Source organism: Carassius gibelio, chromosome B20, assembly GCF_023724105.1.
Source record: "Carassius gibelio isolate Cgi1373 ecotype wild population from Czech Republic chromosome B20, carGib1.2-hapl.c, whole genome shotgun sequence".
In the NCBI taxonomy this organism is placed as follows: Eukaryota; Metazoa; Chordata; class Actinopteri; order Cypriniformes; family Cyprinidae; genus Carassius; species Carassius gibelio.
In genome coordinates this window covers 26,066,378-26,094,364 of record NC_068415.1, presented here as the reverse complement: position 1 = coordinate 26,094,364, position 27,987 = coordinate 26,066,378, and the positions used below count along the sequence as shown (strand labels likewise).

The following is a 27,987-nucleotide window of genomic DNA, read 5'->3' as shown; positions in this document are numbered from 1 at the left end:
TGTATGTCTGAGTTATAGCAACTTAATTTTTCATGGCGAATCATCGAAATTCGCCAGGCCGCCACGGACACGCCCATTAACGAAAACTCAAAATCTTCGCAATTTAACATCGCAAAGGCCTTTAGATGAGGCATACCAAATTTGGTGTTTATCTGAATAAATCTCTAGGAGGAGTTCGTTAAAATACAACGCATGGAAATGACAAAAATGACACAAAATTTGCTCATAAAATTAAAAATAACCGACTTCCTGTTGGGTTTAGAATTTTGGTCCAAGAGTCTTTTTTGTAGGTATTGGAGAGTTACATGTGTATACCAATTTTCATACATGTACTTGAAACGTAGCTCGAGGCGCACACCGTTGAACGTGTATAGGTGGAGCTGTTGAGCCATTTTGCCACACCCACTTCTGAAACCCATATCATATGTACATTTTCGCCGGTTCTGAGGTGTGTGCAAAGTTTCATGACTTTTTGAGTATGTTTAGGCCCTCAAAAATGCGATTCATTATGGAGAAGAATAATAATAATAATAATTAAAGCTGCAAGCAGCGATGAACGGGCTCTCGCACCCGGGCTCACCGCCATCGTGTTGCTTTAGTAAAAAGGTGAACGTTGAGAAATATGCATTTAATGTCCTTAATATAAGTGGAATATATCAAAGTATATCCCACATATGTGCCAATCTTACCGTTGCCAGCAGGTGGCGCTATCATTATAATGGAATATTGGCCTTCAGATGTGTTCAGGCCAGGACTCTTATCAAACATTTGAAGTTTGGGGAAGATTGAACATTTTATGCTTGAGTTACAACAACTTCTCTTGCTGTGGCAAGACATCAAATTTTGTCATGGCGCCATGGAAACGCCCTTTAACAAAAACTCAAGATCTCCAAAAGTTAACATTGCACAGGCCTTTAGATTAGACTGACCACAAAATATATGTTAATCTCAAAAAAATTATAGGAGTAGTTTTTCGCAGCGTAAAACATGTCACTTCCTGTTGCCAATAGGTGGCGCTATGACTATAACTGAATGTGGGCATGTAGATCTGTTAAGGGCAGACGTTTTATCTAACATGTGAAGTTTGGGGCAGATTGGACATTGTATGTCTGAGTTAAAGCAACTTCCTTTTTCATGGCGAAACATCGAAATTTGTCAGGCCACCATGGACACGCCCTTTAACGAAATCTAAAGATCTTCGCAATTTAACATCGCAAAGGGCTTAAGATTACACTGACCAGGTTTGGTGTTGATCTGAATAAATCTCTAGGAGGAGTTCGTTAAAGTACAACCCCTGAAAATGGCAAAAACAACGCCAATTTTGCAGAGAAAATTCTAAATAACCGACTTCCTGTTGGGATTCGGATTTCGTACCAAAAGACTTTTTTGTAGGTATTGGTGTGTTACATGTGTATACCGATTTTTGTACATGTACGTGAAACATAGCTCTAGGCGCACTCTGTTGAAAGTGTATAGGTGGCGCTATCGAGCCATTTTGCCACATCTGATGGAATTTTGGCCTTCAGATGTGTTCAGGCCAGGACTCTTATCACACATGTGAAGTTTGGGGAAGATCAGACATTTTATGCCTGAGTTATAACATCTTTTATTCCCATGGCGAGACATCGAACTTCGTGACGGCGCCATGGACACGCCTTTTAACGAAAACTCAAGATCTTCACAATTTAACATCGCACAGGCCTTTAGATTAGACTGACCACAAAAAAAAAATTGATGTCATAAAATTTTTAGGAGTAGTTCATTGCAGTGTAAAATATGTCACTTCCTGTTGCCAATAGGTGGCGCTATGACTATAACTGAATATGGGCATGTCAATCTGTTCATGTTAGGAGACTCATCAAACATGTGAAGTTTGGGGCAGATTGGTCATTGTATGTCTGAGTTATAGCAACTTCCTGTTTCATGGCGAATCATCGAAATTCGCCAGGCCGCCACGGACACACCCATTAACGAAAACTCAAAAGCTTCGCAATTTAACATCGCAAAGGCCTTCAGATTAGGCATACCAAATTTGGTGTTGATCTGAATGAATCTCTAGGAGGAGTTCGTTAAAATACAACGCATGGAAATGACAAAAATGACACAAAATTTGCTCATAATATTAGTAATAACCGACTTCCTGTTGGGTTTCGGATTTTGCTCCAAGAGACTTTTTTGTAGGTATTGGAGAGTTACATGTGTATACCGATTTTCATACATGTACATGAAACGTAGCTCGAGGCGCACACCGTTGAACGTGTATAGGTGGCGCTGTTGAGCCATTTTGCCACACCCACTTCTGAAACCCATATCAGACGTAAATTTTCGCCAGTTCTGAGGTGTGTGCAAAGTTTCATGACTTTTCGAGCATGTTTAGGCCCTCAAAAATGCGATCCGCAAATTTCCGAGCGGTCGCGAGCGCGGATGGGAGAATGGCGCATGTTTTATTTTTTTTGAGCTACTGGGATGGTGCCCCCTCTGGGAGTTGGTGCCCTACGAAGACTGCGTATTCTGCATATAGGGAGCGGCGGTACTATCTGGAAGATATATTCCTCAAACCGTCGTACAAGAGGAGGTGATGCTAGTACTTCAAGCATCTCTCAAAACCTATCTGTTCATAAAGCCTATATATAAAGTCTTAATATAGTATTCCACAATATGTGCTATTCTAATATTATTGTGGTTTTTTATTGACATCGTTATTTGCTGTTATTTTTTGTTTTAATATTGTTACTGTTGTTACTTGTTGTACGGTGACCTTGAGTGGTTTGAAATGCGCCTTAAATAAAATGCATTATTATTATTATTATTATTATTATTATTATTATTAGCTGTACACTTGATACAAAAAAAATTAAATATAAACTTATGCAATTGTATATATATGTATATATAGTGTGCAGTTTTCTTTTATTGCATCTTGAAATAAATGTTTCTGAGTTCTGTGTTTGTTTATTTTTTTTATTTTTATTTTTTTATTTTTTTTAGGAAGATTACAGCCTTTAATCTCCTCAAAATAAATGTGCATATAAACCATGAACAATTTAATTATAGCTGTATTTATAAAATGCTTACTAATGACTATTAATTTTGGGAGAAGGCTATATAAAGCAGCCACAGTTGATGTTGAGGCCTAAGATATTTCTTAAGCTGTAATGATGAAAAAACAACAACAACACAAAATTGCTTTTTTTTTCTGCTGGTGATTAAAGAGATGATTAAGTCTCCCTCCCTCTCTCTCTCTCTCTCTCTCTCTCTCTGACACCAAGCCCATCCCCTCTCCCACACATTCACACAAACTCAGCACACACACTTAACACACACACACTTAACACACAAACACACACACACATTACCCACAGTGACAGAGGGACAGAGTGACATCAGATGTATGGTAGTTTTTTAATTTTCTATCATCCATATAGTGTTGTATAGTCATGAAACTATGCATATTTCCTCAGCATGACTTCTATGTGTACATTTTGTTGAAGTGTTTGGAAGCTGCACTTAAAAAAATAAAAGACATTTACTGGTTCCTTTTTTACTGTTATTTCAAAAAATCACCATGACAAAACCATTCAAGCTATCCAAAATTCATTCGCACCTGTTCTGTAAGCTACATTCTTTAAACAGTGGTAAAAGAGGATGTGGTGCTGATCCTTCAAGAGTCACTCCAAACTTATCTGTCCATAAAGCCTATAAAGAATTATTCTTAATACACAGTATTTCACAATACTTCAGCATATTATTCTAATTAAGTGAGGGTCATTTTATCAGTAAAATACATATTATTTTTCTTTGAAAGATTTCTATAAATGATTTAAATCATACTTGTTTCTACAATAATTATTTAAAAGTAATCATATAGCGCCATCTGGTGGCCATTATTGGTACTAAGAATTGCAAGCTTGATTTTATATGTTATGATAGTTTTAATTTTAAGCTGGCTCTTGAAAATGATAAAGCTATGAAACTTACTGTGCTTCTTTCAAATGATGACTTCTACCTATATAAAAAATTATGAAGAGTTGGAATAAAGAATGTTAAAGATATAGTAAAATAACTATTGTATTTTTTTATGTTACTTTAATAAATCGGTTTGGCCACACCATTTAAGGTATCCTAAACCCATTCGCAATTTAACATCTTCAGTATATTGGCATCATGTTGAAAAAGTTTGGTGTGAACTACTTGTGTCTTCTTGGAGGAGTATGATTCATTTACAGGCTAATTTGATCATAAATCCACAATAAAATTTCTGAGTTCTGTATCAATCTGTGTTGTTGTTTGTTTATTTTCATTTTTTTATTTTTCATAGGAAGATAACTGACCCTTTACTCTCCTTTTTAATAAATGTGCTTATAAACCAAGATCAAGCTATTTATAGCTGTATTTATAAGCTGCTTATTAATGACTATTTAAGTTGGGACAAGACTTTATAAAGCATGAACTGACTATTTACTAATGAGTGCAGTTATTATAAAGTGTTACCAATGCATTTACTAATGTTAACAAATTAGACATTATTTTACAGTGTTATAAAATCCTTTAATGACTTATAAGCATTTGTGAAAGTTCTGCTTGCATTACAGCTTAGTCTTCATCTGTGAGCTGAACAGTTTTACTGTTACATCCATGAGATTATGTAAATTAAGATAAATGTCATGTCACAGGATGGAATAGGTCAGTATCAAATGAGATTGAAATTATTATTTGCAGCACAAACAAGTATTTTTAGAATTTTGTTTTTAATTCCTGAAACTGTCAGAAAAGGATAAGGCCTAAGAGATTTCTTAAGCTGTAATGAAAACAGCAATGTTAGCAAAAGCAACAAAAAATAACAATTTAAAATACATTTTTTTTTTCTGGTGATTAAAGAGATGATTAAGTCTCTTTCTCTCTCTCATTGTGTCTGCCACTCAGCTCATGCCCATCCCCCACTCACAGACACACACACACACACACACACACACACAAACACTCTCAGTCAGCACACATACATTCCTCAAACAGAGGGACAGAGTGAGTTGAGATGTCTGACAGTTTTTTAATTTTCTTTTAATCATACAGTGTTGTAAAGTCATGAAACTATGCATATGTCCTCAGAATGATTTGATCTCTGTATGAATTTTTTTTTAAGTGTTTGGAAGCTGCAATTTAAAAATACAAGACAATTAATGATTCCCTTTTTACTGTCATTTCAAAAAATCACCACGACAAAACCGTTCAAGCTAACCAAAATCCGCTCGCAATTTAAGTTCCTCAATGTTTTTTCAACATGTAGACAAAGTTTGGTGAGTATAGTGAACATTTCCTGTGAGGAGTATGCATTAAATCAGAGCTCAATTTAAATATTCAAATCAAAATAGCCGACTTCCTGTTGGTCGTAGCTGATGACTGTGAATTAGAAAGTTGTCCGTCTTGAAAAGAACAATTTATGTACCAAGTTTGGTGTCTGTAGCTAAAACTAACCCCCCCACTTTTGACAAAAGGTGGCGCTATAGAGTGCCTCCTTCACGCCCTTTTAAAAGCTTTTGCCATTGTCTAGCTATCACTAATACTGATATGTGTTTTGAGTTTCATGTAAATCTGAGCTTGTTGTCTGCCTCAAACTCACCATAACAGAACATTCAAGTTTGACACGTTGCCATGGCAACACTATATCAGATATCAATATCCCCACAACAGATTTACATCGGCCGTGTTTTGTCATTATTCTGATGAAGTTTTAAGTAAATAGAGTAAAAATAAGATGCTGAATTCAAAGCATTTGGAAAATGACACACTTCCTGCTGCCAGTTGGTGGCGCTATAATGTTGACTCTTAATAGTCCCATATATACGATCAGTATCATACAACGAACAAACCAATGAAGTTTGATCAAATTCAGGAAATGTATGTGGATGTTATTAGACATTTCCTGTTTCTCATTTCTCGCCATAATTTCAACGCCTCGCCACGAGCAAACCGTTCGAGATATCAAAAATCCCCTGGCAATTTTTCATCCCCAATGTCTTGAGATCATGTTCACCTAGTTTCGTGGCGAACGGGTTGAAAACCTCAGAGGAGTATTTCAAATTCCAGAGCATGCTTTTTTTAAACAGCCCTGAATAGCTGACTTCCCGTTGGGCGGAGCCTATGACATAGAGCACGAAAGTTGTTCAGCTCAATGAGATCTATAAGTGTAGTGAGTTTCATATAAATACATGCAAGCGTGTGTGAGCTATGGTTCAAGATTTCTGACGGTGTTCCAGGGGGCGCTGTAGAGCCCCTGTGCCACGCCCGGGTCCCAGTCTCTGTGGCGTCCTGATGGCCGCAGATTCCAATGAGTGTGCCAATTTTCAAGAGTTTTTGAGCATGTTAAGGCCCCCAAAAATGCCCGGAAGGTTTAAAAAAAAATAAAAAAAATAATAATAATAATAAGAAAAATCCTTAGGGGAACAATAGGGCTCTTCGCCCCTTCGGGCTTGAGCCCTAATAATAATAATAATAATAATAAACGGAGCAATTTCAAGAGGGTCCTCACACCATCGGTGCTCGGGCCCTAATTAAAGCTGCAAGCAGCGATGAACGGGCCCTCGCACCCGGGCTCACCGCCATCGTGTGGCTTTAGTAAAAAGGTGAACGTTGAGAAATATGCATTTAATGTCCTAAATATAAGTGGAATATATCAAAGTATATCCCATATATGTGCCAATCTTACCGTTGCCAGCAGGTGGCGCTATCATTATAATGGAATATTGGCCTTCAGATGTGTTCAGGCCAGGACTCTTATCAAACATGTGAAGTTTGGGGAAGACTGAACATTTTATGCTTGAGTTACAACAACTTCTCTTGCTGTGGCAAGACATCAAATTTTGTCATGGCGCAATGGAAACGCCCTTTAACAAAAACTCAAGATCTCCAAAAGTTAACATTGCACAGGCATTTAGATTAGACTGACCACAAAATATATGTTAATCTCAAAAAAATTATAGGAGTAGTTTGTCGCAGTGTAAAACATGTCACTTCCTGTTGCCAATAGGTGGCGCTATGACTATAACTGAATGTGGGCATGTAGATCTGTTAAGGGCAGAAGTTTTATCTAACATGTGAAGTTTGGGGCAGATTGGACATTGTATGTCTGAATTACAGCAACTTCCTTTTTCATGGCGAAACATCAAAATTTGTCAGGCCACCATGGACACGCCCTTTAACGAAATCTAAAGATCTTCGCAATTTAACATCGCAAAGGGCTTAAGATTACACTGACCAGGTTTGGTGTTGATCTGAATAAATCTCTAGGAGGAGTTTGTTAAAGTACAACCCCTGAAAATGGCAAAAACAACGCCAGTTTTGCAGAGAAAATTCTAAATAACCGACTTCCTGTTGGGATTCGGATTTCGTACCAAGAGACTTTTTTGTAGGTATTGGTGTGTTACATGTGTATACCGATTTTTGTACATGTACGTGAAACATAGCTCGAGGCGCACTCTGTTGAAAGTGTATAGGTGGCGCTATCGAGCCATTTTTCCACACCTGATGGAATTTTGGCCTTCAGATGTGTTCAGGCCAGGACTCTTATCACACATGTGCAGTTTGGGGAAGATCGGACATTTTATGCCTGAGTTATAACATCTTTTATTCCCATGGCGAGACATCGAACTTCGTGACGGCGCCATGGACACGCCTTTTAATGAAAACTCAAGATCTTCACAACTTAACATCGCGCAGGCCTTTAGATTAGACTGACCACAAAAAATACATTGATGTCATAAAATTTCTAGGAGTAGTTCATTGCAGTGTAAAATATGTCACTTCCTGTTGCCAATAGGTGGATCTATGACTATAACTGAATATGGGCATGTCAATCTGTTCAGGTCAGGAGTCTCATCAAATATGTGAAGTTTGGGGCAGATTGGTCATTGTAAGTCTGAGTTATAGCAACTTCCTGTTTGATGGCGAATCATCGAAATTCGCCAGGCCACCACGGACACGCCCATTAACGAAAACTCAAAAGCTTCGCAATTTAACATCGCAAAGGCCTTCAGATTAGGCATACCAAATTTGGTGTTGATCTGAATGAATCTCTAGGAGGAGTTCGTTAAAATACAACGCATGGAAATGACAAAAATGACAAAATTTGCTCATAATATTAGTAATAACCGACTTCCTGTTGGGTTTCGGATTTTGCTCCAAGAGACTTTTTTGTAGGTATTGGAGAGTTACATGTGTATACCGATTTTCATACATGTACATGAAACGTAGCTCGAGGCGCACACTGTTGAACGTGTATAGGTGGCGCTGTTGAGCCATTTTGCCACACCCACTTCTGAAACCCATATCAGACGTAAATGTTCGCCAGTTCTGAGGTGTGTGCAAAGTTTCATGGATTTTCGAGCATGTTTAGGCCCTCAAAAATGCAATTCATTTTGGAGAATAATAATAATAATAATAAAAATAATAATAATAATAATAATAATAATAATAATAAACGGAGCAATTCCTAGAGGGTCCTCACACCATCGGTGCTCGGGCCCTAATTAAAGCTGCAAGCAGTGATGAACGGGCCCTCGCACCCGGGCTCACCGCCATCGTGTGGCTTTAGTAAAAAGGTGAACGTTGAGAAATATGCATTTAATGTCCTAAATATAAGTGGAATATATCAAAGTATATCCCATATATGTGCCAATCTTACCGTTGCCAGCAGGTGGCGCTATCATTATAACGGAATATTGGCCTTCAGAGGTGTTCAGGCCAGGACTCTTATCAAACATGTGAAGTTTGGGGAAGATTGAAAATTTTATGCTTGAGTTACAACAACTTCTCTTGCTGTGGCAAGACATCAAATTTTGTCATGGCGCCATGGAAACGCCCTTTAACAAAAACTCAAGATCTCCAAAAGTTAACATTGCACAGGCCTTTAGATTAGACTGACCACGAAATGTATGTTAATCGCAAAAAAATTATAGGAGTAGTTTGTCGCAGCGTAAAACACGTCACTTCCTGTTGCCAGCAGGTGGCGCCAAGACTATAACTGAATATGGGCATGTGGATCTGTTAAGGGCAGAAGTCTTATCTAACATGTGAAGTTTGAGGCAGATTGGACATTGTATGTCTGAGTTACAGCAACTTCCTTTTTCATGGCGAAATATCGAAATTTGTCAGGCCGCCATGGACACGCCCTTTAACAAAACCTCAAGATCTTCGCAATTTAACATCTCAAAGGGCTTAAGATTACACTGACCAAGTTTGGTGTTGATCTGAATAAATCTCTAGGAGGAGTTCGTTAAAGTACAACCCCTGAAAATGGCAAAAACAACACCAATTTTGCAGGGAAAATTCAAAATAACCAACTTCCTGCTGGGATTCGGATTTCGTACCAAGAGATTTTTTTGTAGCTATTGGTGTGTTACATATGTGTACCGATTTTCGTACATGTACGTGACACGTAGCTCGAGGCGCACTCCATTGAAAGTGTATAGGTGGCGCTGTCAAGCCATTTTGCCACACCCGGTGGAATATTGGCCTCCAGATGTGTGCAGGTCAGTACTCTTATCAAACATGTGAAGTTTGGGCAAGATCTGATATTTTATGCCTGAGTTACAACAACTTCTACTCCCATGGCGAGACATCGAACTTTGTCACCGCGCCATGGACACGCCCTTTAACGAAAACTCAAGATCTTCACAATTTAACATTGCACAGGCCTTTAGATTAGACTGACCACAAAAAAGACATTGATGTCATAAAATTTCTAGGAGTAGTTCTTCGGAGCATAAAATATGACACTTCCTGTTGCCAATAGGTGGCGCTATGACTATAACTGAATATGGGCATGTCAATCTGTTCAGTTCCAGAGTCTTATCAACCATGTGAAGTTTGAGGCAGATTGGACATTGTATGTCTGAGTTATAGCAACTTAATTTTTCATGGCGAATCATCGAAATTCGCCAGGCCGCCACGGACACGCCCATTAACGAAAACTCAAAATCTTCGCAATTTAACATCGCAAAGGCCTTTAGATGAGGCATACCAAATTTGGTGTTTATCTGAATAAATCTCTAGGAGGAGTTCGTTAAAATACAACGCATGGAAATGACAAAAATGACACAAAATTTGCTCATAAAATTAAAAATAACCGACTTCCTGTTGGGTTTAGAATTTTGGTCCAAGAGTCTTTTTTGTAGGTATTGGAGAGTTACATGTGTATACCAATTTTCATACATGTACTTGAAACGTAGCTCGAGGCGCACACCGTTGAACGTGTATAGGTGGAGCTGTTGAGCCATTTTGCCACACCCACTTCTGAAACCCATATCATATGTACATTTTCGCCGGTTCTGAGGTGTGTGCAAAGTTTCATGACTTTTTGAGTATGTTTAGGCCCTCAAAAATGCGATTCATTATGGAGAAGAATAATAATAATAATAATTAAAGCTGCAAGCAGCGATGAACGGGCTCTCGCACCCGGGCTCACCGCCATCGTGTTGCTTTAGTAAAAAGTTGAACGTTGAGAAATATGCATTTAATGTCCTTAATATAAGTGGAATATATCAAAGTATATCCCACATATGTGCCAATCTTACCGTTGCCAGCAGGTGGCGCTATCATTATAATGGAATATTGGCCTTCAGATGTGTTCAGGCCAGGACTCTTATCAAACATTTGAAGTTTGGGGAAGATTGAACATTTTATGCTTGAGTTACAACAACTTCTCTTGCTGTGGCAAGACATCAAATTTTGTCATGGCGCCATGGAAACGCCCTTTAACAAAAACTCAAGATCTCCAAAAGTTAACATTGCACAGGCCTTTAGATTAGACTGACCACAAAATATATGTTAATCTCAAAAAAATTATAGGAGTAGTTTTTCGCAGCGTAAAACATGTCACTTCCTGTTGCCAATAGGTGGCGCTATGACTATAACTGAATGTGGGCATGTAGATCTGTTAAGGGCAGACGTTTTATCTAACATGTGAAGTTTGGGGCAGATTGGACATTGTATGTCTGAGTTAAAGCAACTTCCTTTTTCATGGCGAAACATCGAAATTTGTCAGGCCACCATGGACACGCCCTTTAACGAAATCTAAAGATCTTCGCAATTTAACATCGCAAAGGGCTTAAGATTACACTGACCAGGTTTGGTGTTGATCTGAATAAATCTCTAGGAGGAGTTCGTTAAAGTACAACCCCTGAAAATGGCAAAAACAACGCCAATTTTGCAGAGAAAATTCTAAATAACCGACTTCCTGTTGGGATTCGGATTTCGTACCAAAAGACTTTTTTGTAGGTATTGGTGTGTTACATGTGTATACCGATTTTTGTACATGTACGTGAAACATAGCTCTAGGCGCACTCTGTTGAAAGTGTATAGGTGGCGCTATCGAGCCATTTTGCCACATCTGATGGAATTTTGGCCTTCAGATGTGTTCAGGCCAGGACTCTTATCACACATGTGAAGTTTGGGGAAGATCAGACATTTTATGCCTGAGTTATAACATCTTTTATTCCCATGGCGAGACATCGAACTTCGTGACGGCGCCATGGACACGCCTTTTAACGAAAACTCAAGATCTTCACAATTTAACATCGCACAGGCCTTTAGATTAGACTGACCACAAAAAAAAAATTGATGTCATAAAATTTTTAGGAGTAGTTCATTGCAGTGTAAAATATGTCACTTCCTGTTGCCAATAGGTGGCGCTATGACTATAACTGAATATGGGCATGTCAATCTGTTCATGTTAGGAGACTCATCAAACATGTGAAGTTTGGGGCAGATTGGTCATTGTATGTCTGAGTTATAGCAACTTCCTGTTTCATGGCGAATCATCGAAATTCGCCAGGCCGCCACGGACACACCCATTAACGAAAACTCAAAAGCTTCGCAATTTAACATCGCAAAGGCCTTCAGATTAGGCATACCAAATTTGGTGTTGATCTGAATGAATCTCTAGGAGGAGTTCGTTAAAATACAACGCATGGAAATGACAAAAATGACACAAAATTTGCTCATAATATTAGTAATAACCGACTTCCTGTTGGGTTTCGGATTTTGCTCCAAGAGACTTTTTTGTAGGTATTGGAGAGTTACATGTGTATACCGATTTTCATACATGTACATGAAACGTAGCTCGAGGCGCACACCGTTGAACGTGTATAGGTGGCGCTGTTGAGCCATTTTGCCACACCCACTTCTGAAACCCATATCAGACGTAAATTTTCGCCAGTTCTGAGGTGTGTGCAAAGTTTCATGACTTTTCGAGCATGTTTAGGCCCTCAAAAATGCGATTCATTTTTGAGAATAATAATAATAATAATAATTAAAGCTGCAAGCAGCGATGAACGGGCCCTCGCACCCGGGCTCACCGCCATCGTGTGGCTTTAGTAAAAAGGTAAACGTTGAGAAAAATGCATTTAATGTCCTAAATATAAGTGGAATATATCAAAGTATATCCCATATATGTGCCAATCTTACCGTTGCCAGCAGGTGGCGCTATCATTATAATGGAATATTGGCCTTCAGATGTGTTCAGGCCAGGACTCTTATCAAACATGTGAAGTTTGGGGAAGATTGAACATTTTATGCTTGAGTTACAACAACTTCTCTTGCTGTGGCAAGACATCAAATTTTGTCATGGCGCCATGGAAACGCCCTTTAACAAAAACTCAAGATCTACAAAGTTAACATTGCACAGGCCTTTAGATTAGACTGACCACAAAATATATGTTAATCTCAAAATAATTATAGGAGTAGTTTGTTGCAGCATAAAACATGTCACTTCCTGTTGCCAATAGGTGGCGCTATGACTATAACTGAATGTGGGCATGTAGATCTGTTAAGGGCAGAAGTTTTATCTAACATGTGAAGTTTGGGGCAGATTGGACATTGTATGTCTGAGTTACAGCAACTTCCTTTTTCATGGCGAAACATCGAAATTTGTCAGGCCGCCATGGACACGCCCTTTAACGAAATCTAAAGATCTTCGCAATTTAACATTGCAAAGGGCTTAAGATTACACTGACCAGGTTTGGTGTTGATCTGAATAAATCTCTAGGAGGAGTTCGTTAAAGTACAACTCCTGAAAATGGCAAAAACAACGCCAATTTTGCAGAGAAAATTCTAAATAACCGACTTCCTGTTGGGATTCGGATTTCGTACCAAGAGACTTTTTTGTAGGTATTGGTGTGTTACATGTGTATACCGATTTTTGTACATGTACGTGAAACATAGCTCGAGGCGCACTCTGTTGAAAGTGTATAGGTGGCGCTATCGAGCCATTTTGCCACACCTGATGGAATTTTGGCCTTCAGATGTGTTCAGGCCAGGACTCTTATCACACATGTGCAGTTTGGGGAAGATCGGACATTTTATGCCTGAGTTATAACATCTTTTATTCCCATGGCGAGACATCGAACTTCGTGACGGCGCCATGGACACGCCTTTAAACGAAAACTCAAGATCTTCACAACTTAATATCGCACAGGCCTTTAGATTAGACTGACCACAAAAAATACATTGATGTCATAAAATTTCTAGGAGTAGTTCATTGCAGTGTAAAATATGTCACTTCCTGTTGCCAGTAGGTGGCGCTATGACTATAACTGAATATGGGCATGTCAATCTGTTCAGGTCAGGAGTCTCATCAAACATGTGAAGTTTGGGGCAGATTGGTCATTGTATGTCTGAGTTATAGCAACTTCCTGTTTCATGGCGAATCATCGAAATTCGCCAGGCCGCCACGGACACGCCCATTACCGAAAACTCAAAAGCTTCGCAATTTAACATCGCAAAGGCCTTCAGATTAGGCATACCAAATTTGGTGTTGATCTGAATGAATCTCTAGGAGGAGTTCGTTAAAATACAACGCATGGAAATGACAAAAATGACACAAAATTTGCTCATAATATTAGTAATAACCGACTTCCTGTTGGGTTTCGGATTTTGCTCCAAGAGACTTTTTTGTAGGTAGTGGAGAGTTACATGTGTATACCGATTTTCATACATGTACATGAAACGTAGCTCGAGGCGCACACCGTTGAACGTGTATAGGTGGCGCTGTTGAGCCATTTTGCCACACCCACTTCTGAAACCCATATCAGACGTAAATTTTCGCCAGTTCTGAGGTGTGTGCAAAGTTTCATGACTTTTCGAGCATGTTTAGGCCCTCAAAAATGCGATTCATTTTGGAGAAGAAGAATAATAATAATAAATATAGCTGCAAGCAGCGATGTCGGGCTCAAGCCGTCAGTGCAACGCCACCCCGGTGGCATCGGGAAAACTGTGCCCAGCGGGCATAAGCATTTACAGTAACCCTCTGACAATCAAGTTTAAAGGGATGCGGCAGTTAAAGGGTTAATCCGACCAATCTAGACTTTGAAATCACATACACAGAACAATATATATAACTTTAGTAACACTTTATTTTTATATTTATTTATAGATGTATTACTGCTTAAAAATGACTATTATTAAGGGAAAAGGCTTTATAATCATGAACTATTTACTAATGCTTAGCTAATGAGTGCAGTTATTATAAAGTGTTACCAATGCATTTACACAAATGCTATTGAGCTTCAAATTTGCATTTGAGCCCATGTGAAAAAGTAGCATAATTTACATATGACTTACAGTTTGTTGTAATAAATATCAAACATTCAATTTAATTGTGCATTATAGCTGTCACCTAGATGAACAATTACAGTTGTTTTTATGACTGTAAGTCATTCTCTTCAAATGCTACTGACGTTAGAAAAGTGTATAACAATATCACATGTAACTTTAGAGACCGGCCCTAAATTTGAGACTCTCGAATGTCCAATGTCAAGACAACTTTATGCCTGTTTTTTTTTTTCTTTAGTTTTCTTTTCTCTGTGCCGGATTGCTGATGTCCTATACCCAGGCATAGATGTCCATCCATCAATTACGAACATTCAGCCGCAAACATGAGGTGTGAGCGGTCGCGAGCACAGATGGGAGAATGGCGCATGTTTTTTTTTTTTTTTTTTTTTTTTTTTTTGAGCAACTGGGATGGTGCCCCCTCTGGGAGTTGGTGCCCTACGAAGACTGCATACTCTGCATATAGGGAGCAGCAGTACTATCTGGAAGATATATTCCTCAAACCATCGTACAAGAGAAGGTGATGCTAATCCTTCAAGAATCGCTCAAAAGCTATTCAAGTGTACAGTTTCCTTTTATTGCATCTTGAAATAAATATTTCTGAATTCTGAATCAAACTGGGTTGTGTTTATTCATTTATTTTATAAGACAACCGAGACTTTAATCTATTTTGTAATATATGTGCTTTTAAACCAAGAACAATTTATTTATAGATGTATTAATGCTTAATAATGACTATTATTAAGGCAAAAGGCTTTATAATCATGAACTATTTACTAATGCTTAGCTAATGAGTGCAGTTATTATAAAGTGTTACCAATGCATTTACTAATGTTAACAAATTAGACATTATTTTACAGTGTTATCAAATCCTTAAATAATTTATTAGTGTTTTGTAATGATTTTAATGACCTATAAGCATTTGTGAAATAGTTTTGCTTGCATTGCAGCTTTATCTGTCAGTTGAATAGTTTTACTGTTACATCCATGAGATTAATAAATGTCATGTCACGTCACAGGTTGTCATAGGTCAGTATCAAATGAGTTTGAAATTATTATTTGCAGCACAAATAAGGCTTCTTAGGATGTTTTTAAATCCCTAAAACTGTCAGAAAAGGATAAGGCCTAAGAGATTTCTTAACCTGTAATGAAAGGAAAAAACACCACCATTAGCAACAACAAAAACAATAAATATTGAAAATACTGATTTTTTCCCCCCTGATGATTAAAGAGATGATTAGGTATCTCTCTCTCTCTCTGTCTCTCTCTCTGCCAGATAGCACCTCCCCTTCCTACAATCCACACACACTGTCAGTCACCAAAAATGCAGTCAGTCACCAACCCCCTCACACTCCCCCTCCCCCTCCCTTCCCTCACACAGACAGAGTGGCCAGAGTGAGATCATGTCAGTTAAGAAGTCTGACAGTTTTTAAATCTTCTGTTGTCCATACAGTGTTGTAAAGTCGTGAAACTATGCATATTTCCTCAGAATAACTTTTTTTCTGTATGAAAAAATGCTTTGAAATGTTTGGAAGCTGCAATTTAAAAATACAAGCCAATTAATGATTCCCTTTTTAGTTCTGTGTTTGTTTATTTTTATTTTTTTATTTATTTTTTATTTTGGAAGATAACAGCCTTTAATCTCCTCAAAATAAATGTGCATATAAACTATGAACAATTTAATTATAGCTGTATTTATAAAATGCTTACTAAAATATTAATTTTCGGAGAAGGATATATAAAGCATGAACTGGCTATTTACTAATGCTTAGCTAGGAGTGCAGCTATTATGAAGTGTTACCAATGCATTTACTAATGTTAACAATTGAGACATTATTTTAAAGTGTTACCAAATCCTTAAATAATTTAAAAGTGTTTTGTTATGATTTCATTAACCTTTAAGCATTTGTGAAATAGTTCTGCTTGCATCACAGCTTAGTCTTCATCTGTGAGCTGAACAGTTTTACTGTTACATCGTTGAGATTATGTAAATTCAAATAAATGTCATGTCACAGGGTGTCAGAGGTCAGTATCAAATGAGTTTGAAATTATTATTTGCAGCTAAAATAAGTATTTTTAGACTTTTTTTAATCCCTGAAACTGTCAGAAAAGGATAAGGCCTAAGATATTTCTTAAGCTGTAATGAAAACAGCACAATTAGCAACAACAACAAAAAAAAATAACAATTTAAAATAATATTTTTTTTCTGGTGATTAAAGAGATGTTTAAGTCCCTCTCTCTCTCTCCCTGTCTTGTCTGCCACTCACCTCACACCTCACACCTCTCCCCCACTCACACTCACACACACACACACACACACACACACACACACACAGTCAGCACACATACATTACTCACACAGAGTGACAGAGTGAGATCAGATGTCTGACAGTTTTTTAATTTTCTGTTAATCATACAGTGCTGTAAAGTCATGAAACTATGCATATTTCCTCAGAATCACTGGTTTTCTAAATGAAAAATGTATTTTAAAGGTTTGGAAACTGCAATTTAAAAATACAAGACGATTAATGTTTCACTTTTTACTGTTATTTCAAAAAATCACCACGACAAAACCGTTCAAGCTATCCAAAATTCATTCGCAATTTAAGTTCCTTAATGTTTTTTCTTAATGTAGACAAGGTTTGGTGTGTATAGTGTACTTCCCCTGGGAGGAGTATGCATTAATTCACAAAAGAAAATTCCCAAAAATCCATATTCAAGTCAAAATAGCCAACTTCCTGTTGGTCGTAGCTTATGACTGCGAATTAGAAAGTTGTCCGTCTTGATAAGAACAATTTATGTACCAAGTTTGGTGTCTGTAGCTAAAACTAACCCCCCCACTTTTGACAAAAGGTGGCGCTATAGAGTGCCTCTTCCACGCACTTTTAAAAGCTTTTGCCATGGTCTAGCTATCTTTAATACTGATATCTGTTTCGAGTTTCATGTAAATCTGAGCTAGTTATCTGCCTAAAAATCACCAGAACAGAACATTCAAGTTTGACACGTTGCCATGGCAACACTATATTAGATATAAATATCCCCACGACAGATTTTCTTCGGCCGTGTTTTGCCATTATTCTGATGAAGTTTGAAGCAAATCAAGTAAAAATAAGATGCTGAATTCAAAGCGTTCTGAAAATGATTCACTTCCTGCTGCCAGTTGGTGGCGCTATAACTTTGACTCCTAATAGTCACATATATACGATCGGTATCATACAACGAACAAACCAATTAAGTTTGATCAAAATCAGGAAATGTATGTGGATGTTATTATACATTTCCTGTTTCTCATTTCTCGCCATAATTTCAACGCCTCGCCACGGGCAAACCGTTTGAGATATCAAAAATCTCTTCGCAATTTAGCATCCCCAATGTCTTGAGATCGTGTTCACCGAGTTTTGTGGTGAACGGGTGGAGTTCCTCAGAGGAGTATATCAAATTCCAGAGCATGTGTTTTTCATAAAACCCTAAATAGCCAACTTCCTGTTGGGCGGAGCTTATGACATGCAGTGTGAAAGTTGTTTGGTTTGATGAGTTATATATATGTACCAAGTTTCATATCTATGCGTGCAAGTATGCATGATATATGGCCCTCGGTACTACAGGGGGCGCTGTAGAGCCCCTGTGCCACGCCCGTGTATCAGACTCTGCCCGGCCCTAATGGCCGCAGGTTCCAAGGTGTGTGCCAATTTTCAAGAGTTTTTGAGCATGTTAAGGACCCCAAAAGCCCCCAAAACCTTAGAAAAAAATTAGAAGAATAAAGAAAAAAAAATAAAATATAGCTGCAAGCAGCGATGGCGGGCTCAAGCCACCAATGCCATCGCCACCCCGGTGGCATCAGGTAAACTGTGCCCAGCGGGCACATGCATTCACAATATCCCTCTGGCAGTGAGGTTTTAAAGGATATGGCAGTTAAAGGGTTAATCCGAATTATCTAGACTTTAAAATCACATTCACAGAACAATATATATATATATATAACTTTAGTAACACTTTACAATAAGATTCCATTTATAAACATTATGTTAACATGAACAATATTTATATAACATTCATTCATGTCAGTTAATATTCCAAACGTAAACATTAAAACATTGTTTTATTGTGATTTTTTTCCAAGAACATTTTACCAATTCCAAACCATATCAATCTTAATAACTACCATTATTTTTTATTTAATCATTTATGAGTGCTATACAATAGTCCAGGAAAGCTGGAAGAGAAAAACAGGTCAAGAAGAACTGACAAAAAGAATTGCAAAATAATTAGGAAATAATGTGAAGATTAATTTTTAGTCAATTCTGCAAGACAGACTTTCAAGAAAGGAGGTGGAATAAAAATGAGCTCCTAAATCTTAATCCCAGATTCTGGAAGATATATTCCTCAAACCATCGAACAAGAGGAGGTGGTGCTGGTCCTTCACGAGTCACTCTAATCTGTGCATAAAGCCTATATATAAAGACTTAATATATAGTATTTCACAATACTTCATGGTATTCTAATTAAATCATTTTTTGGAATCTTAGATCTCTCAGAGTCCGACACCGAGTAATTCTGGAGACTCCAGGAAAGTGGCAGTTCTGTAAAATGTTGGCGCTGGAGACTAAATGCACCCTGATAGTTTCACACCTAATTCACTTAACACACACACACACACACATTACCCACAGTGACAGTGGGACTGAGTGACATCAGATGTATGATAGTTTTTTTTTTATTTTCTATCATCCATATAGTGTTGTATAGTCATGAAACTATGGTCATGAGACCAGTCATTCTGAGGAAATATGCCTCAGAATGACTGGTCTTCTATGTGTACATTTTTTTTTTTTTTTAAAGTGTTTAGAAGCTGCACTTTAAAAAAATAAAAAGACATTTACTGGTTCCTTTTTTACTATTATTTCAAAAAACATCACGTCAAAACCATTCAAGCTATCCAAAATTCATTCACACCTATTCTGTAAGATTAATTCTTTAAACAGTGGTAAAAGAGGATGTGGTGCTGATCCTTCAAGAGTCACTCAAAACGTATCTGTCCATAAAGCCTATAAAGAATTATTCTTAATATACAGTTCAAAATACTTCAGCTTGTTATTCTAATTAAGTGAGGGTCATTTTATCAGTAAAATATATACAATTCATTTTTTTTTTGAAAGATTTCTATAAATGATTTAAATCATACTCGTTTCTACAATAATTATTTAAAAGTAATCCTATAGCTCCCTCTGGTGGCCATTATTGGTACTAAGAATTGCAAGCTTGATTTATAAGTTATGATAGTTTAAATTTTATGCTGGCTCTTGAAAGTGATAAAGCTATGAAACTTACTGTGCTTCCTTCAAATGAGGACTTCTACTTATATAAAAAATTTTGAAGATTTAGAATGAAAAATTGTAAAGATATAGTAAAATAACTATTGTATTTTTTTTATGTTACTTTAATAAATCTCTATGGCAACACCATTTAAGCTATCCTAAACCCATTCACAATTTAACATCTCAGTATATTGGCATCATGTTGAAAAAGGAGTATGGAGTAGTATGAGTAGGAGTATGAATTCATTTGCAGGCTTTATCATAAATCCACAATAAAATTTCTGAGTTCTGTATCAATCTGTGTTGTTGTTTGTTTATTGTTATCTTTTATTTTTCATAGGAAGATAACTTACTCTCATTTTTAATAAATGTGCTTATAAACCAAGGACAAGCTATTTATAGCTGTATTTATAAACTGCTTACTACTGACTATTAATATTGGGACAAGGCTTTATAAAGCATGAACTGACTATTTAATAATGAGTGCAGTTATTATAAAGTGTTATCAATGAATTTGCTAATGTTAACAAATTAGACATTATTTTACAGTGTTATCAAATCCTTAAATGACTCATAAGCATTTGTGAAAGTTCTGCTTGCATTACAGCTTAGTATTGATCTGTGAGCTGAACAGATTTACTGTTACATCCATGAGATTATGTAAATTAAAATAAAAATAATGTCACAGGATGTCATAGGTCAGTATCAAATGAGTTTGAAATTATTATTTGCAGCACAAATAAGGTTTTTTTAGGATTTTTAAAAATCCCTAAAACTGTCAGAAAAAGGTTAAGGCCTAAGCTATTTCTATGTGAGTGGCTAATTTTATTTTTGTTTTTATAATTGTAATACACAAACTATGAAATTATACAAAATGTATAAAAAGATAAATAAATAAATACGCACACATTAAAAAAGCAGCCAAGTCGAATGAGTTTCCTTTTTTATATAGATTAAAATTGAAGACAGAAGCAAGTGGTAAATGTGGTCACTTTAATATTCAAATCCAGTAGATCCAGTTTATGTTCACGTGGCTGTTTTCGTTTATATTCGCCAAGCTATTATGTATTTTGAAATAATCTTGTCCGTTATGTGTTCGTTCGTACGACGAAAGGCAGAAACCTGCAGCTCGAGAGATATATGTTATTCTGCCAGTCGCGCTTTCAAATAGTCTTGCACACTTAAACAGGTCACAAACACCTGCATTTACCTCTTGTTGTGTTACAATGGGTTTATTGTGTGCATTTGTGGTAATATTTTATTTAAAAAAGCTCTTAAACAAGAATAAATTCGTTTGTTTTGAGCTGGACACTGTACGCGCTGATCGGAGGCAGTGATTTCAGATAGGCAGTTGCAAATATTTCATTTTCACACAAACAGTTCAAAAACATCTTAATTTAGCTCTTGGTGTGTTCTAATTGGTTGATTGTGTGATATCGCTGTAATAATTTATTTTTAAAAGCTTTAAAACAGGAATAAATTCGTTTTCTCTGAGCTCTTTACTCCAGACGCTCGTGATCACAGCGGTGATTCATCTCTCCTATTTCTCACGTATCTCTGGCCAGAAATAATTTATCCATGAGCCCTGAACCGGTAATAATCAGATATGTTGGTTTAGCTTGTCAGTGTGAATTAAATCTAAGTATTTATTTGTATTTTTAACCGATTTAAAAGTGAAAGTAAAAGTCCGGGAATTGAACCTGTAGGGGCGCTATTTCTCTCAGACAATGGAAGTCTGAAGCACATATACTCAAACAGAGGGACAGAGTGAGATGAGATGTCTTACAGTTTTTTTAATTTTCTGTTATCCATACAGTGTTGTAAAGTCGTTAAACTATGCATATTTCCTCAGAATGACTTTTTCATCTGTATGAAAAAATTCTTTGACGTGTTTGGAAGCTGCAATTTAAAAATACAATAATGATTCCCTTTGTAAGGTCATTTAAAAAAATCACCACGGCAAAACCATTCAAGCTATCCAAAATCCATTCACAATTTAAGTTCGTATCAGAAATACTGATGTGTGTTCAGAGTTTTGTGAAATTCTAAGTATGTTATTTGCCTCAAAATCACCTGAGAAGTATTCCAGTTTGACATGTTGCCACGCCAACAATTTTTTAGATATCAATATCCCCCTTGCAGATTTATATCGGCTATGTTTTAACATTATTCTGATGAAGTTTGAAGCAAATCGAGTAATAATAAGATGCTGAATTCAAATCATTTTGAAAATGACACACTTCCTTCTGCCAGTTGGTGGCGCTATAACTTTGACTCCTAATAGTCACATATATGCGATCGACATCATACAACGAATAATCTGATGAAGTTTGATTAAAATCAGGAAATGTATGTGGACGGTATTAGACACTTCCTGTTTCTCATTTCTCGCCATAATTTCAACGCCTCGCCACGAGCAAACCGTTCGAGATATCAAAAATCCCCTGGCAATTTTTCATCCCCAGTGTCTTGAGATCATGTTGACCGAGTTTGGCGGCAATCGAGAAAAAATCCTATGACAAGTATTTCAAATTCCAGAGCATGCGCTTTTTACATAACTCTAAATAGCTGACTTCCTGTTGGGTGGAGCCTATGACATGCAATACGAAAGTTGTTCGGCACGATGAGATCTATATGTGTACTGAGTTTCATATGAATATGTGCAAGTATGTGTGAGCTATACATCAACATTTTTGACTGTGTTCCAGGGGGCGCCGTAGAGCCCCTGTGCCACGCCCGGGTCCCAGCCTCTGCAGGCTCCTAAAGGCCACAGATTCCAAAGTGTGCGCAAATTTTCAAGAGTTTTTGAGTATGTTAAGGACCCCAAAAGCCCCCACAACTTTGACGAAAAATTTGAATACTAAACCCTAAATAGCCAACTTCCTGTTGGGCGGAGCCTATGATATGCAATACAAAAGTTTTTTGGATTGATGAGATTTATATGTGTACCGAGTTTCATACGTCTACGAGCAAGAATGTATGATATATGGCCCTCCATATTCCAGGGGGCGCTGTAGAGCCCCTGTGCCACGCCCGTGTATCAGTCTCTGCCCGGCCCTAATGGCCGCAGGTTCCAATCTGTGTGCCAATTTTCAAGACTTTTTAAGCACGTTAAGGGCCCCAAAAGCCCCCGAGACGTTGGAAAAAAATAATAATAATAATAATAATAATAATAATAATAATAATAATAATAAAAAATAATCCTAAGGAAAACAATAGGCCTCTCGCCCTTTGGGCTTGAGCCCTAATAAATAATCCTAAGGAAAACAATAGGGCTCTCGCCCTCCAGGCTTGAGCCCTAATAATTAAAGCTGCAAGCAGCGATGAACGGGCCCTCGCACCCAGGCTCACAAGCAGTGAGTGGCTTTAGTAAATAGGTGAACGGTGAGAAATATGCGTTTAAACTCATAAATATAAGTTTGAATACATCAATGTTTACTCCATATATGTGCCAATCTTCCTGTTGCCAGCAGGTGGCGCTATCGTTATAATGGAATATTGGCCTTCAGATGTGTTCAAGCCAGGACCCTTATCACACATGTGAAGTTTGGGCAAGATCGGACATTTTATGCCTGAGTTATAACATCTTTTATTCCCATGGCGAGACATCGAACTTCGTCATGGCGACATGGACATGCCTTTTAACAAAAACTCAAGATCTTCACAACTTAACATCGCGCAGGCCTTTAGATTAGACTGACCACAAAAAATACATTGATGTCATAAAATTTCTAGGAGTAGTTCATTGCAGTGTAAAATATGTCACTTCCTGTTGCCAATAGGTGGATCTATGACTATAACTGAATATGGGCATGTCAATCTGTTCAGGTCAGGAGTCTCATCAAATATGTGAAGTTTGGGGCAGATTGGTCATTGTAAGTCTGAGTTATAGCAACTTCCTGTTTGATGGCGAATCATCGAAATTCGCCAGGCCACCACGGACACGCCCATTAACGAAAACTCAAAAGCTTCGCAATTTAACATCGCAAAGGCCTTCAGATTAGGCATACCAAATTTGGTGTTGATCTGAATGAATCTCTAGGAGGAGTTCGTTAAAATACAACGCATGGAAATGACAAAAATGACAAAATTTGCTCATAATATTAGTAATAACCGACTTCCTGTTGGGTTTCGGATTTTGCTCCAAGAGACTTTTTTGTAGGTATTGGAGAGTTACATGTGTATACCGATTTTCATACATGTACATGAAACGTAGCTCGAGGCGCACACTGTTGAACGTGTATAGGTGGCGCTGTTGAGCCATTTTGCCACACCCACTTCTGAAACCCATATCAGACGTAAATGTTCGCCAGTTCTGAGGTGTGTGCAAAGTTTCATGGATTTTCGAGCATGTTTAGGCCCTCAAAAATGCAATTCATTTTGGAGAATAATAATAATAATAATAAAAATAATAATAATAATAATAATAATAATAATAAACGGAGCAATTCCTAGAGGGTCCTCACACCATCGGTGCTCGGGCCCTAATTAAAGCTGCAAGCAGTGATGAACGGGCCCTCGCACCCGGGCTCACCGCCATCGTGTGGCTTTAGTAAAAAGGTGAACGTTGAGAAATATGCATTTAATGTCCTAAATATAAGTGGAATATATCAAAGTATATCCCATATATGTGCCAATCTTACCGTTGCCAGCAGGTGGCGCTATCATTATAACGGAATATTGGCCTTCAGAGGTGTTCAGGCCAGGACTCTTATCAAACATGTGAAGTTTGGGGAAGATTGAAAATTTTATGCTTGAGTTACAACAACTTCTCTTGCTGTGGCAAGACATCAAATTTTGTCATGGCGCCATGGAAACGCCCTTTAACAAAAACTCAAGATCTCCAAAAGTTAACATTGCACAGGCCTTTAGATTAGACTGACCACGAAATGTATGTTAATCGCAAAAAAATTATAGGAGTAGTTTGTCGCAGCGTAAAACACGTCACTTCCTGTTGCCAGCAGGTGGCGCCAAGACTATAACTGAATATGGGCATGTGGATCTGTTAAGGGCAGAAGTCTTATCTAACATGTGAAGTTTGAGGCAGATTGGACATTGTATGTCTGAGTTACAGCAACTTCCTTTTTCATGGCGAAATATCGAAATTTGTCAGGCCGCCATGGACACGCCCTTTAACAAAACCTCAAGATCTTCGCAATTTAACATCTCAAAGGGCTTAAGATTACACTGACCAAGTTTGGTGTTGATCTGAATAAATCTCTAGGAGGAGTTCGTTAAAGTACAACCCCTGAAAATGGCAAAAACAACACCAATTTTGCAGGGAAAATTCAAAATAACCAACTTCCTGCTGGGATTCGGATTTCGTACCAAGAGATTTTTTTGTAGCTATTGGTGTGTTACATATGTGTACCGATTTTCGTACATGTACGTGACACGTAGCTCGAGGCGCACTCCATTGAAAGTGTATAGGTGGCGCTGTCAAGCCATTTTGCCACACCCGGTGGAATATTGGCCTCCAGATGTGTGCAGGTCAGTACTCTTATCAAACATGTGAAGTTTGGGCAAGATCTGATATTTTATGCCTGAGTTACAACAACTTCTACTCCCATGGCGAGACATCGAACTTTGTCACCGCGCCATGGACACGCCCTTTAACGAAAACTCAAGATCTTCACAATTTAACATTGCACAGGCCTTTAGATTAGACTGACCACAAAAAAGACATTGATGTCATAAAATTTCTAGGAGTAGTTCTTCGGAGCATAAAATATGACACTTCCTGTTGCCAATAGGTGGCGCTATGACTATAACTGAATATGGGCATGTCAATCTGTTCAGTTCCAGAGTCTTATCAACCATGTGAAGTTTGAGGCAGATTGGACATTGTATGTCTGAGTTATAGCAACTTAATTTTTCATGGCGAATCATCGAAATTCGCCAGGCCGCCACGGACACGCCCATTAACGAAAACTCAAAATCTTCGCAATTTAACATCGCAAAGGCCTTTAGATGAGGCATACCAAATTTGGTGTTTATCTGAATAAATCTCTAGGAGGAGTTCGTTAAAATACAACGCATGGAAATGACAAAAATGACACAAAATTTGCTCATAAAATTAAAAATAACCGACTTCCTGTTGGGTTTAGAATTTTGGTCCAAGAGTCTTTTTTGTAGGTATTGGAGAGTTACATGTGTATACCAATTTTCATACATGTACTTGAAACGTAGCTCGAGGCGCACACCGTTGAACGTGTATAGGTGGAGCTGTTGAGCCATTTTGCCACACCCACTTCTGAAACCCATATCATATGTACATTTTCGCCGGTTCTGAGGTGTGTGCAAAGTTTCATGACTTTTTGAGTATGTTTAGGCCCTCAAAAATGCGATTCATTATGGAGAAGAATAATAATAATAATAATTAAAGCTGCAAGCAGCGATGAACGGGCTCTCGCACCCGGGCTCACCGCCATCGTGTTGCTTTAGTAAAAAGGTGAACGTTGAGAAATATGCATTTAATGTCCTTAATATAAGTGGAATATATCAAAGTATATCCCACATATGTGCCAATCTTACCGTTGCCAGCAGGTGGCGCTATCATTATAATGGAATATTGGCCTTCAGATGTGTTCAGGCCAGGACTCTTATCAAACATTTGAAGTTTGGGGAAGATTGAACATTTTATGCTTGAGTTACAACAACTTCTCTTGCTGTGGCAAGACATCAAATTTTGTCATGGCGCCATGGAAACGCCCTTTAACAAAAACTCAAGATCTCCAAAAGTTAACATTGCACAGGCCTTTAGATTAGACTGACCACAAAATATATGTTAATCTCAAAAAAATTATAGGAGTAGTTTTTCGCAGCGTAAAACATGTCACTTCCTGTTGCCAATAGGTGGCGCTATGACTATAACTGAATGTGGGCATGTAGATCTGTTAAGGGCAGACGTTTTATCTAACATGTGAAGTTTGGGGCAGATTGGACATTGTATGTCTGAGTTAAAGCAACTTCCTTTTTCATGGCGAAACATCGAAATTTGTCAGGCCACCATGGACACGCCCTTTAACGAAATCTAAAGATCTTCGCAATTTAACATCGCAAAGGGCTTAAGATTACACTGACCAGGTTTGGTGTTGATCTGAATAAATCTCTAGGAGGAGTTCGTTAAAGTACAACCCCTGAAAATGGCAAAAACAACGCCAATTTTGCAGAGAAAATTCTAAATAACCGACTTCCTGTTGGGATTCGGATTTCGTACCAAAAGACTTTTTTGTAGGTATTGGTGTGTTACATGTGTATACCGATTTTTGTACATGTACGTGAAACATAGCTCTAGGCGCACTCTGTTGAAAGTGTATAGGTGGCGCTATCGAGCCATTTTGCCACATCTGATGGAATTTTGGCCTTCAGATGTGTTCAGGCCAGGACTCTTATCACACATGTGAAGTTTGGGGAAGATCAGACATTTTATGCCTGAGTTATAACATCTTTTATTCCCATGGCGAGACATCGAACTTCGTGACGGCGCCATGGACACGCCTTTTAACGAAAACTCAAGATCTTCACAATTTAACATCGCACAGGCCTTTAGATTAGACTGACCACAAAAAAAAAATTGATGTCATAAAATTTTTAGGAGTAGTTCATTGCAGTGTAAAATATGTCACTTCCTGTTGCCAATAGGTGGCGCTATGACTATAACTGAATATGGGCATGTCAATCTGTTCATGTTAGGAGACTCATCAAACATGTGAAGTTTGGGGCAGATTGGTCATTGTATGTCTGAGTTATAGCAACTTCCTGTTTCATGGCGAATCATCGAAATTCGCCAGGCCGCCACGGACACACCCATTAACGAAAACTCAAAAGCTTCGCAATTTAACATCGCAAAGGCCTTCAGATTAGGCATACCAAATTTGGTGTTGATCTGAATGAATCTCTAGGAGGAGTTCGTTAAAATACAACGCATGGAAATGACAAAAATGACACAAAATTTGCTCATAATATTAGTAATAACCGACTTCCTGTTGGGTTTCGGATTTTGCTCCAAGAGACTTTTTTGTAGGTATTGGAGAGTTACATGTGTATACCGATTTTCATACATGTACAT

The 27,987-nt window shown here is 37.8% G+C and overlaps 1 long non-coding RNA gene across 2 annotated transcripts; it reads left to right on the top strand.

Annotated features, from left to right (window-relative positions):
• The first annotated feature begins 577 nt into the window (after positions 1 to 577).
• LOC127984380 (uncharacterized) lies at positions 578 to 27,954 on the top strand. Of its 2 annotated transcripts, none has more exons than XR_008160580.1 (3): positions 578 to 1,010; positions 12,780 to 13,010; positions 27,003 to 27,954. It is a non-coding gene; the product is annotated as an uncharacterized LOC127984380 (long non-coding RNA). The 2 variants fall into 2 exon arrangements; XR_008160579.1 differs by lacking the exon at positions 578 to 1,010 and adding an exon at positions 10,493 to 10,889.
• The last annotated feature ends 33 nt before the right edge of the window (positions 27,955 to 27,987 follow it).